At 39.6% G+C, this 11713-nt stretch overlaps 1 pseudogene; it reads right to left on the bottom strand.

Annotated features, from left to right (window-relative positions):
* Nucleotides 1-769: 769 nt before the first annotated feature.
* On the bottom strand, nt 770-9232 carry LOC143658392 (cullin-1-like; annotated as a pseudogene).
* Nucleotides 9233-11713: the final 2481 nt, after the last annotated feature.

The raw sequence follows: 11713 nt of genomic DNA, 5'->3' as shown, positions 1-11713 counted from the left end.
TAAGTGTTGGGCTCATTGTAGGGACTGTACCTTCTGCCTGGAACATTTGGTTCACATGCCTTCCAGGCTACCTCCTTCATATCATCTAGACTTCTGCTCAAACGTCACCTCTTTAGAGAGCCCTTTCCACCTGGTTCCTCTCAATTACATATATATATATATATATATATATATATATATATATATATATATATATATATACTATATATATATATATATATATATAGTACAGAAATCCTTTAATTCCACACATTAAAAAATGGGGCAGGTCATGGTGGCTCAGCACGCAGAGCTTTAGCTTGCCATGTTGGAAACCCGGGTTCGATTCCTGGTGCCTGCCCATGCAAAAAAAAAAAGAAAAGAAACACACTACACGAATGGTTTTTCATGGCAGATTACACACAGGTCCATTCAGACTTATCTTAAAATGCTGCCACATTCTGTGTGCTGTCTAAGAGGACAGATATTAATCGTGTAGCCAATATATTGATTTAAATGCAGGAGCATGCAGCTGTCAGCATGGAAGTTTCAATTCCTCTGTGTTCTTAAATTAGGTTAAATAGCTTTGGTTTCCTATTTACAGACTTGAAATGGATCAATCCAGAGCAGTTTTGATGTAAATCTGAGACTAGCTGATGGGAGTCTTGGTCTCAGTTTTAAAAAGGGAAGTCCAAATGGCAGCAGGCTGGCTGCTATAAACGAGTTGTTTTCATTCTTTCTATCATCAACTATTTGCTGTGGCTTGCATAGTCAGACCTTTCAAGAAGGGTTAAACCAAGTAACTGTAGGTGTCCCTTTCACCATTGACTTGCTTCAACTATTCTTTCTCAATGAGAATGTCAATGCATTTCTGTTTTTGTTTTTTTTACAATATGAACATTCTTTTTTTTCCATCACATAGTTGTATATTCATCATGATGACCATTTCTTAGAACATTTGCACCAATTCAGAAAAAGAAATAAACAGAAAACAGGAAAAAATTCATACATACCATACCCCTTACCCCTCCCTTTCATTGATCACTAGTATTTCAATCTACTAAATTTATTTTAACATTTGTTCCCATTATTTATTTATTTTTAATCCGTATGTTTTACTCATCTGTCCATAAGGTAGATAAAAGAAACATCAGACACAGGGTTTTCACAATCACACAGTCACATTTCAAAAGCTATATCATTATATAATCATCTTCAAGAAACATGGCTACTGGAACACAGCTCTACATTTTCAGGCAGTTCCCTCCAGCCTCTCCATTACATCTTGACTAACAAGGTGATATCTATTTAATGCGTAAGAATAACCTCCAGGATAACCTCTTGACTCTGTTTGGAAACTCTCAGCCATTGACACTTTATTTTGTCTCATTTCTCTCTTCACCATTTCGGTCAAGAAGTTTTTCTCAATCCCTTGGTGCTGAGTCCAAGCTCATTCTAGCATTTCTGTCCCACATAGAGAGGGGGAGGGCAGTAAGTGTGCTTGTCGTGTTGGCTGAGAGAGAGGCCACATCTGAGCAACAAAAGAGGTTCTCTTGGGGTGACTCTTAGGCCTAATTTAAGTAGGCTTAGCCTATCCTTTGCCGGGTTAAGTTTCATATGAACAAACCCCAAGATTGGGGGCTCAGCCTATTGCTTTGGTTGTCCCCACTGCTTGTGAGAATATCAAGAATTCTCCACTTGGGGAAGTTGAATTTTCCCCCTTTCTCACCATTCCCCCAAGGGGACTTTGCAAATACTTTTTTATTCCCTGTTCAAATCCTTCTGGGATTTATCAAGGCATCAATCTGGACAAACCTACAAAATCTCATACCTTACCCAAGGGTCCATGTACTTATGGTGTTCAATCAAGCTGTCCACATCAGTTATATTAGGAAATGCACTAGTCGAAATATAAATTTTGTACCAAATAAACAGTTTTTGCTTTAGGCTCATACATAAGTTAGTTTTTAAAGATTAAATACCACCTATTTTCAACACCCTGCATTATTGGCATTCCTCTGTTCTTCCTCATGCAAAACATTTTTAAATTTGTACATTTAGTCACTATCTCAATGCATTTCTTAATTTCTGGAACCTGAGGTTTGAATCTTGAAGACAGCTGAATTAACACTTCTCCAAGTAACTGCTGGTGTTTTAGAACCTTCCCCATTTTCATAATTCTCACAATACCTGCCTAAATGAATAGTTTGCAGTCTTTCTCAATATTTTTGTGTGCGTTTTCTTGTTTCTGCTTTTGTTTGGTTTTCTTTGGCACATTGTTGTTAACCCTTCTTATTTTTATAACCAATTTATAATTTTATTAAGGTGTCTGGCTTCAATTCCACCTCGTCAACATTTGCATTTTCATCTTCTAAGACATCAATAAAATCTGTAGGACTTGTGCCAAAATATCCATTTTAATTTGCATGCTTTTGGTCAGCTGCTCTGCAATGTAGGCATCTTTTGTGTTGTCCTGAAGCAAAATTACCACCTGTAATATAGATACCTGCAAGGTATATCTGTTTTTGAAACAGTTACCAATTCTCCTTTAGAGAGTTGATATAACCATGTCAATTTTCTGCCACTGTGACAAGTAGCATAAAATGCTGTAAATCGCCAATAACTACATTCCAACTCTGAGGAAAAGGCAAATGTACAAGACTGCTGAAAGGGCCATGATCCAGAACTCAGAACTGGAATACTGAAAACCCATTCTTGTGGTTCTGAATACGCCAGATGCTTTTTGAACTGCTCATTAAATCTTTGCTTACACTGATGTCCTGAAACATCGCTGAAGTTTAGAGGTCTCCTTCAAACCACAAGCTTGCTTTAATTTAGAGATCATGCTTGCTTTGGTATCATCACTTGCAATGTTCTGATGTACAACTCTTTTGGCCAACATTTTACATAAGACTTTTTTTTATTGTAAATGTAACCTATATACAAAGCGAAGAAAGAAAAGGCAATCATTTTCAAAGCACACGTCAACAAGTTACAGAACAGATCCCAGAGTTTGTCATGGGCTACTATTCCATCATCTCAGATTTTTTCTTCTAGCTGCTCCAAAACATTGGTGGTTAGAAGCAATATTAATATAGTGATTCAGCAGTCATGTCATTTGTTAAATCCTATTTTCTCTGTTATACCTCCTCCTTCTCCTCTGATCCCTCTCCCAATCTATAGGGATCTTTAGGCAATGCCCGTTCTGACTTTTCATGTTGAGAAGAGGTGTCGACACTAAAGACTAGGGGGATGTAATCAATCTTGGAGAGGCTGGTCCCTCTGGGTTTCCGGATTTATCTGACCTAAGAACCCTCTGGGAATTATATGTTCCAGGAAGGCAAACCTAGTGAATGAAACCTTTATAGAGTCGCAGTGCGAGCCCTAGGTGTTCTTAAGAGTTAACAGGAGTGATGTTGGTTGGGGTTTAGCAAGCCAAGGCAATTAGCATTATCTAACTGAAGCTTGCATAAAAGTAGCCTCCAGGATAGTCTCTTGACTCTACTTGATCTCACTTGGCCACTGATACCTTATTTTATCACACTTCTTTCCCCCTTTTGGTCCAGAAGGTGTTTTCTAATCCACAGTGCCAAGGCCAGACTCATCCCCAAAGTCATGCCTCACATTGTCAGGGAGATTTTCACCCCTGAATGTCATGTCCCATGTAGGGAGAAGGGTAATGATTTTCCTTGCAGAGTTGAACCTAGAGAGAGAGGCCACAGCTGAGCAACAAGATTTCCTGGAAGCAATTCTTAGGTCTCATTATGGGTAGTCGTAGCTTCTCACCTGTAGAAATGTTTCATAAGGGCAAGCCTCAAAATCAAAGGCTTGGCCTATTTTCTTGGGCATCCCCAATGGTTGAGAGGGTACAGAGTTTCCCAGATGGTAAAGTTTAATCGTTCCATATATATATGTATTTCCCTTTGGACCCTCAAGGGATACTATCAATACTCTTTTAAATATATATATTTATTTTTTGTGAAAAATAACATATATATACAAACACAATAAATTTCAAAGCACACTACAACAGTTGGTTATAGAACAGATTTCAGTTTGATATAGGTTACAGTTTTAGTTTTTCCCTTCTAACTGCTCCAAGACACTGGAGATTAACAGAAATATCAATATAATTATTCAGCCTTCACACTCCTCTGTTAAATCCTATCTACTCGGTTATAACTCCACCTTTTCCTTTGATCTTTCTTCAATCTTTAAGGGTATTTGAGCTGTGCCCATTCTAACTTTTTCATGTTGGAAAGGGCTGTCATTAATATGGGATAGGGGAATAGAACTAGTTAATGTTCTGGAAAGGCAGGCCCTTCTGGGTTTCAGGACTTATCTGGTCTAGGAACCCATCTGGAGGTTGCAGGTTTTTGGAAAGCAATCACAGTGAGTGGAACCTTTGTAGAATCTCAGATAGAGCCCTAAGTGTACTTTAGGGTTGGCAGGAATGGTGTTGGTTGGAGTTTGGCAAACCATGGTAATGAGCAATATGTAACTGAAGCTTGCCTAAGAGTAGCCTCCAGAATACCCTCTTACCTCTATTTGAACTCTCTTAGCCACTGATATCTTATTTTGTTACAGTTCTCTTTCCCACTTTGGTCAGGAAGGCATTCTCAATCTCATGGTGCCAACGCCAGGCTCATCCTTGGGAGTCATCCCACATTGCCAGGGAGACTTTCACCTCTGGATATCATGTCCCACGTAGGGGAGAGGGTAATGATTTTACTTGCAGAGCTGGGCTTAGAGAGAGACCACATCTGAACAACAAGAGGTCCTCTGGAAGGAATCCTTAGGCGTAATTATAGGTAGGCTTAGCTTTTCCGCTACATAAATAAGCTTCACAAGAGCAAGCCTCAAGATCAAGGGCTTGGCCTATTGAATTGGGAGGCCCTAATGTTTGAGACCAGGTTTCTCCAGTTCTACTAATACTTTTTTTTTTTCTTTCTTTTTTTTTTTTTTTGTATACTGTATGGTGGGGGTCACATTTCATCCTTTTTCCATGTGACTGTCCTGTTATTGCAGCACCATCTTTTGATTCTGGAGGGGGCGGGTGGGGGGAATGCACAGGCCAGGAATCAAACCCAGGTATCCTGCACAGCAGGTGAGAATCCTACCACTGAATTACCCTTGCACCCCTTACCAATACTTTTTTTTTCTAATTACAGAGTTAGTATTTTATTTGCCTGTATTAAAATACTATTTTTTTTGTAAAAACTGTCACCCTCCAGTATTTCAGAGCATCTATATCTTATAAAAAATGGTAAGGAATGGCAGTTATGTTAGCCAAAACATCAAGATAATTTAACTCTTCAAATTTTAGTTTGGTGTATAAATTATAAGATTTGTCTAGCAACAGTTCATTTTATTTCACAAGGATGTCAATTGAGTTCATATATCTGGGCTGTTTTGAAACGTCTTCGTTGCATATTCTTCATTCAATTGTAAATCACAGTTTTGTCTTCAGATCCATTTGTTCTTAACTGAGCTTTGCCATTTCCCTTTACACATATTAAAGAGTATCTCTTTCAAATATAAGGTCTCATAAAACGAGTGGAGTTATCATCTCTACTGGGCTCATTGTGTAATGGAGATGATGGGTGAGGGACTGAGGAATGCACATTGGATGGGATATTTTTACATCTGTTTAGTGATAACAGGCAGTTGCAGTTGACGGTGTGGCACATTCAGGGGTGAGATTTATGAGCCTGGCCTATTGTTTTCTCAGCGGATATGGTATATGTGTTTGTAGAGTCTTTCCTAGGATAAATCTAGTGAGAATTTTTTCTCCTGGACCTGGATATGAAACTAGGCTTCTGAAGGTATGCGATGATTAGAGATTGCCAAAAAGTTAGGAAGCAGTTTGGGTTTCTGGAAATGCTTTCATTTTTTACCAATACTTTTTAATTATCTGCCCACCATAGTCTGAGATGTATCTCAGTATTACCGTAAGCTAACCCATTCTGGACTCCAGGAGTTTGGATTGTTTAAATAAGCTATCCAGACAGGTAGATTTAAATTATGTGTTACAGAAAATTTAGGTTCTAGACATAATAAACTTCTCTGCCTTTGGTCTCATATAGTCTAGAGTACATACACTATTATCTTTTACCCTGTATTCTGATTTACCTTAGACCCAGCCAGATTGGGTCTGATCTCTTTTTTGGTTACTTTAACTTTTATTACATATACCTATGCTAACTTCCAGGGCTGTAGCACTCCATTTCTGGCTCTTAGGTGTCACAGAGTATTCAAAGTTCCAGGGAAATACCAGCTGATACACGTATAGCTCAGTGTCTCATAATCTGGAAATATGTTTGCAACTTCAGACTATGTGAGACTGCTGTAAGGACTTACTATCTAGGCTTCAATTTTCTTATCAGTATTTTCTGAAAGAGACTTTAGTATATTCTTTTGTTTCTGACTTATCTGCACATCCCCAAGGTTTATTCAGTTCACTGAGTGCTTCTCAATGTCCTTCCTTTTTTGTAGCCATACCATATTCCATCATATAAATGAATCACCGTTCACCATTCTGCTTCTCAGTCATTATAACCTTCAGCTCCTGCATTTTGGATAATGTCCAAAATAAACAAACCATGTCTTACAGTATCTTCACTTGGTTGTACAATCAGCAACAACTCAATGTTAGATAATTTTCACTGGCCATGTTATCAACTCTTATCACTTGTCTCTACCCCTCAATTAGTTGCTGCTGGTATTGCTGTGGTACTGCTGATGTCTTCCTGTTAACTACTGGTCACAGCATGCACTTTTAGTTTTCCCCCATACCCCTCTATTATTGACTCTTTGTCCACTGTCAAACCTTTGAAATTGTTCCTCCACAAACTTAATTGCAGATTTAATCAGTAGGATACATGGCACTATACATCCTTTCAATCATATTCACCTTCAATATGCTAATGTTACTTATAACCCCACTAATCAGTTACCATCACTTCTATCCGTTCCCTTGTATTTAGATTCAACCTCATTGGGGAGCCTTTCCCCCGACTCTAGCTTTTGTGTACCTCCAGGTCTGCTATATTCTACAGTGTAACCTCTGAGATTACCTTTACCAGAATCATAATAGCAAAACCATACAGTATCTGTCCTTTTGTGTCTGACTCATTTCACTCAGCATTATGTCTTATGCTTCGGGACCTCACCTCATCTTATTGCTGCATGATATTCCATCATATGTATATGGTACATGTTGTTTATCCATTAATCTGTTGCTGGGCATTTGGATTGTTTCCATCTTTTGGCAATCGTGAACAGTGCCACTATGAACATTGGTGTGCAGATGTCTGTTCATATTGGGTATATAGCCAGGTTATATACCCACGTCAGCTTTCAGCTCTTCTGGGTATATACCAAGTTAAATACATTCTTATCCTCTATGTACTTGAAGACAATTATCACTTGATGAGTGTATCTTCTGGTTCTGCCTCTTCTAGAATTTTTCGTCAGGGAGGAATCATGGTATTGAGGTAGCAATTCAGGGGATTTACTGGATGACTGAACCATTTGGTAACTGCATTGTTTTTGAAGCGACCACAAGTTTTATCAAGTGCTGCCAGCATTGTCGTTGAATGATGACATTATCAGAGCATTGTATTTTTTTAGGAACCTTCAATACCGTCTGTACATACATCTTGGGATCATTTAATGTGGCTTCTCCACACTTTTCAATTGCCTCAAGACCCTCTTTATGAATGTGTGTCTTCAGAATTTTTTTCAATTCTTCTAAGCCATCTTGAGTTCTAGATACAAGGTTATACATTCGACTAAAATCTTCATTTTTATCAGCATCCAATATGTTCTGAAATTGTGTGGAAATTTGCCAAATGTTTTTCAATGAGTACTTGCTCATATTTTCTTGCTAATTCATCTTGTGTGCTTTCATGAAGATAAACTGGAAATCTTCATTGTTCCTCAAGCAGACGAGCTTCTGCCTTTTTCTTATATTCAGTAACAGGAGTCTGCTGCAAGAATTCAGTATTCTCTCCTGTGTAAATGTGTATCAGTCAAAAATTAAGATTCAAAGGATTCTTTATACACTGTTAATGTAGGACCTTTTGCAAATGCATCATCTTCATGCAGCCCCAATTTCACATTGTACAATTCCACTAATGTCTTGTATTAGTGATTTCACTGTTTCTTTCCTTTTCAATCAGTTTTAGAACAGCATTTGCCATAGTCAGGTTCATGTGTCAACCTGGCCAAGTGGTGGTGCCCCTTTGTCTGGTTGGGCAAGTGCTGGCCTGTCTGTTGCTATGAGGACATTTCATGGACTTAAATCATGAGTATATCAGTTGCATGCACAGCTGATTGCATTTGTAATCAGCCATGGGGAGTGTCTTCTGCAATGAGTGATGCTTAATCTAATCTCTGGCTTTTAAGGAGGATTCAGAAGAGACAGCTCTCTTCCTGTTTCATCTGGCAAGCCTCTCCTGTGGAGTTCGTCCAGACCCTTCATCGAAGTCATCAGCTTCACAGCCTGCCCCACAGATTGTGGACTCTACTATTCCTACGGTTATTCAGCCAGCCTCTCCTGAGAGTTTATTGTGGACCTTCATCGGAGTTGCCAGTTTGCAGCCTTCCCTACAGACCTTGGACTCTATGTTTCCACAGTTATGTGAGACACTTTTATAAATTTTATATCTACAGATATTTTCTGCTGATTCTATTTCTCTAGAAAACCCTAGCTAATACAATTCATCACCTGTTTATTTATGGCCTGAATAGACAATCTCTCCAAGTCACCAATGTAAGTGTATAGTTCTCATGTTCCTTCTCATCCTTCATCACATTCATGGCAAACCCAATGTCAACTGAGATAGGCACAAATTCCATTCAACGCTTTGCTTGCAAATCAATAATCTTCCCATTCTTGAGTGCAAAAATTCAGTACCCTCCCACCCATCGAATCTTCTCCATCCTTAATATTTGTCAAGTAATTCTTCAATAATTATTTAAGTAGTTTGCATAATTCCAAGCCAAGAAACTGAGCTCCTCCATGTGTCTGGCCTTTTCTAGATTTAAAAGGAGGGATTCCAGCTCCTCATGCTTGGTTTAACTGTTTATATTTGTACAGCAGTTATAAACATGAGTGTAGAGCTCCATATATTTGGATTTTGTGCTACTTTATCTGGAATTTGCCGGATTCCAGCTCTGAGGTCATCCCAGATCTGGTCAAAGCCAATCTGCTTTGCACATGGGGATTCTGACTCCTGTTTGATGACATTATGAGTAATAACCTGAAGTTATCCAGTGTAGCAATCATTGGTTCAAGATATAGCTAGATCTCCATTAGATGAAAATATAGAAGAACATTCCAAATTTAGTCACAACAACTCAGAAAGGCTGTCCTTTAAGTGTAGAGAATGAGATTTCATTGCAGGCAAACTGGCTTAGGCTATTATGCAGAAGTAGCTGTTGGGGGAAAGCTGATAAATGGACCCACCATCAGCATCCGGGGTGGGAAAGCTGGGAAAAAACTGCTGCCATCTCTTCACAAGCCTGAGGCCTCTCAATTACATTTTCATGCAGTCTTTATAACATTTATCACAGTCTGAAATTGTCTTGTTTATTAGTTTACTATTTCTTCTTCTCAAGCAGGATGTGAGCACCACAAGGGCAGGGATTTTGCGAGCTTGATTCACTGCTGTATGCTAGCTGGCACTGAATTTAGCAAAGAGCATGTGGGAGGGTTTATGGGTGGGTCAGTGGTAGAATGCTTGCCTGCCACGTGGGAGATGTGGGTTTGATTTCTGGCCTGTGCACCACACATACTTTCCCCAACCCACCCAAAATAAAAAGGTCCTGTGGGGCTTTTCAGAACTAGGTACGTCTATCCCCCAATAAACCGCCCTTGGTCTGCTCTGAGGTTGTTTTACTGAATGTAAAGATTTGAGCTGGTGGTGGTAGGGTCCTGAATACCCAGGGGGTGGAGACCTTCAGCTTAAGTTGGTTGGGAGGGGTTCCTAGGAGGAGGTGGTTGGAGCCAGGCTCTCAAAAGAGGGACTTCTATCCCCAAGTCAGTCTCTGGGCATCAGCAGTGATCTAGGCCAAGCCTGTGCATAGTACATTGCTCATTCTCTGTCTTTTATTATCTGTCCTGAGACAGTGTCAGTCCTGACCCTTATGCACTGGGGGTTCAAGTGTCCAGAAGCTCAGGCTTGTTGTCTGGTGTTGGAGATGAAGAGTCTTGTGCAAGGACCACAGCTATATCAGAATCTCCAGAGAGAGTGGTGAAGGCTTAGGATTCACCAGGCAAGGATGTGGGAGACAGAGAACACAGGGAGTGAGGGGAGAGGAAGACAGAAATGGTAAGAAATAGGGAAGTCGGCGGTGTGGTGTGGTGTGGTGTGTGTGTGTGTGTGTGTGTGTGTGTGTCAGGAAACAGAGAGAGATATGGGGAGACAGGGAAGCAGATATCAGAGGCAGAGACATTTATGGGAGGAAAGAGAGAGGGAAATAAGGAGAAAGATATGAGGGGAGAGAGGTATGGGAGGTCAGAGACATGGGGAGACAGATGTAGGAGACAGAAGAGATGTGTGGCAGACAGATGTATATAGACAAGGACACAGATATTGGGGATAGGGAAATATGTAGAAAGAGAGAGACATGGGGCATGAAGAGACAGATGAGGAGCAGAAAGACAAAGATGAATATGGGGGAAAGAAGGGGATTGAAAGATGAAGGGATGAATGATAGAAAGTCAGGGATCCAATAGAGGGAGGGAAGGCGAAGAAAGCCATTGTCATCCTAGGGGACCTGGCAGGCACCACGACAAGCCCCAGGCCTGAATCTGAGCTCTGTCTCCACTCTGCCCTCTATCATCTTTGTGCCCAGGATGCCCAAGCCTCAGTCTCAAATTTAAAACTCCCAGATGCAGCCAGAATGCAGCTGCTACCTGGAAATTTGAACCCAGGGCTTCCAGATCTGCTGAGCCTTCAAGAAAGACCAGAGATTATTTAACAGCACTGTTAAGGGCAAACAAATAATATTTGTGGGCCATGTTCAACCCACTGGTTGTCATTATGAGACACCTCGCCTTCAAAAGTATTACAGGGACATTATGCTGAGTGAGATTAGCCAAAAACAAAAGGACAAATACTGTATGGTCTCACTGACATGAACTGACATTAGTGAATAAACTTGGAATATTTCATTGGTAACAGACCATCAGGAGATAGAAATAGGGTAAAATATTGGGTAATTGGAGCTGAAGGGATACAGACTGTGCAACAGGACTGAATACAAAAACTTAGAAATGGACAGTATAATACTACCTAACTGTAATACAATTATGTTAAAACACTGAATGAAGCTGCATGTGAGAATGATAGAGGGAGGAGGGCTGGGGACATAAATGAAATCAGAAAGAAAGATAGATGTTAAAGATTGAGATGGTATAATCTAGGAATGCCTAGAGTGTATAATAATAGTGACTAAATGTACAAATTTTAAAAATGTTTTTGCATGAGGAAGAACAAAGGAATGTCATTATTGCAGGATGCTGAAAATAGATGGTAATTAATATTTTAAAATGTCACCTTATGTGCAAGACTAAAGCAAAAAATGTTTGTTACAAAATTTATATTTTGACTAGTGCATTTCCTGATATAACTTATGTAGACAGTTTGATTGAAGACCATAAGTACTTGGAATCTCAGGTAGGACATGAGATTTTTTTGGTTTGTCCAGAGTGATGCCCCAATGA

This window comes from Tamandua tetradactyla, chromosome 16 (assembly GCF_023851605.1).
Source record: "Tamandua tetradactyla isolate mTamTet1 chromosome 16, mTamTet1.pri, whole genome shotgun sequence".
In the NCBI taxonomy this organism is placed as follows: domain Eukaryota; kingdom Metazoa; phylum Chordata; class Mammalia; order Pilosa; family Myrmecophagidae; genus Tamandua; species Tamandua tetradactyla.
This window is presented reverse-complemented; position numbering and strand designations above follow the sequence as displayed.